This window comes from Nanorana parkeri, unplaced genomic scaffold (genome assembly GCF_000935625.1).
Source record: "Nanorana parkeri isolate BGI_ZX_2015 unplaced genomic scaffold, ASM93562v1 scaffold225, whole genome shotgun sequence".
In the NCBI taxonomy this organism is placed as follows: Eukaryota; Metazoa; Chordata; class Amphibia; order Anura; family Dicroglossidae; genus Nanorana; species Nanorana parkeri.
The window spans coordinates 744608-746594 of NW_017306493.1; positions in this window are offsets into that span (position 1 = coordinate 744608).

The window sequence follows — 1987 nt, forward strand, 5'->3', positions numbered from 1 at the left end:
GGGGGCTTGGCGGCGCGGGGGGGCGTATTGTGGAACCTGGCCTTGGGGCGGCAGGGGGAGTAAATCCGGCCCTGGCTGTACAGGGTCTATAGTGGACTGTGCAGAGTCTATGGTGGGCTGTGCTGGGTCGATGGCGGGCTTTGCTGGATCGATGGCGGGATTGCGGGGTCAATGGTGGGATTGCGGGGTCTATGGTGGGCTTTACGGGGTCTATAGTGTGCTGTGCTGGGTCTATGGTGGGCTGTGCAGGGCCTATGGTGGGCTTACAGCGTCTATGGTGGGCTGTGCGGGGTCTGAGATGGGCTGTGCGGGGTCTGAGATGGGCTGTGCGGGGTCTCAGGTCGGCTGTGCGGGGTCTCAGGTGGGCTGTGCAAGGTCCCTTTCCCTGCACACATGTGCTGCTCCTCTTACCTGCAGCCCGATGTGCCATCAGTACACATTGCAGCCCCCCAGCCTGCCTCCGGGACTGTCTCAGGTGGGCTGTGTGGGGTCTATGGTGGACTGTGGGGGGTCTCAGGTGGGCCGTGCAGGGTCTATGGTGGGCTATGCTGGGTCTATGGTGTTCTATGCGGGGTCTACAGTGGGCTGTGCAGGGTATATGGTGGACTGTATGGGGTCTCTGGTGGGCTGTGCGGAGCCTCTGGTGGGCTGCACAGGGTTTATGGGGTGGGCTGTGCGGGGTCTCAGGTGGGCTGTGCAGGGTGCAGTGCATCCCGCAGTCAGATTCCATAGACCCAACCATCCCTGCACAGCCCACCTGAGACAGAGATTTACATTTGATCACGTTCATTTCACTTGATTATTTATTTTTTTATTCACATACAGAGATGTGATACAGAGATTTAGATTTGCTCACTTTAAATTCACTTGGTTATTTATTTTTGTATTCACACTTTCCAGAGGGGGCGGCAAAAAACGCCACCCCTATACCAGTGAGGCACAGGCCAGATTGGCCATCAAGCCGGACAGAATCAGGCAGTGGTGGCTGCCTAATCCGGCAAATTAGGCAACCGCCTAATTGGAGAACTGCTGGCAGGAGGTGGAGGAGAAGCAGTGGGTGGCTCGGGGCTGGCATGAAATCTGACGGCGGGATGTCTCGGAGGCAGGCTGGGGTTGCAATGTGTACTGATGGCACTTTGGGTTGCAGGTAAGGGGAGCAGCACATGTGTGCAGGGAAAGGGACCCACCCTGCATTTCACTTGATTATTTATTTTTTTATTCATATTTTTTTATTTATTCATTTTTACATATTTGACGTATCACTTCATGAGGAATATGTTTTCACTTGCAACACTGGGTATTGTTATTTGTTTGCTCACCCTCAGCGCTGTGTTACTTTTTTAATACCCCTGGTTAGATGGACTAGAACATTTAGATGGACATGACTAACAAATAAAATCCGAACTCCAGCTAACACTTTTTAAGAAGTTACAGCAAAAGTTTTTTCTTTCCTTCGGGGATGTAAGTTTTACATACATTAATAAAAGCTGACCATTGTAAGCACCCCTGTTTTTGTTAAATTGGTTTGTCATAACTCTTGAACTGCTACTTTTACCAGACACCTTGGCCTGGTAAAGGAAGTTTAAAAAAAACAGGCATACAGTCCAGATCACCAGGTTAAAATAAAGGAAACAAAGCCTAAAAAAAGAAAACAAACTTAGCTACCACATCTGATGATGGCTACAATATTAACAATTTTTCCTTTTGGGTTTAGATGTGCTTTATTAATATTTGAAAAATCTTGGAAACGCGTATTAATAAACTGAAAACGTTTTTTAAAAGTGTTTATTAAAAATCAGCATTGTAACAATAAAGTGACATCCATTGAAACATGGAACATAAACATCATATTCATTTATGTAAAATTAACATCGATATGAATAGCCAAGTAATAGGAAACATGCATGGTAATCAGAGGCGTAGCAAGGTCATGGCGCTCCCAGGGGCAAGTCAATGCTCTGGACCAATTGTTCCCCTGCCTAGGTTT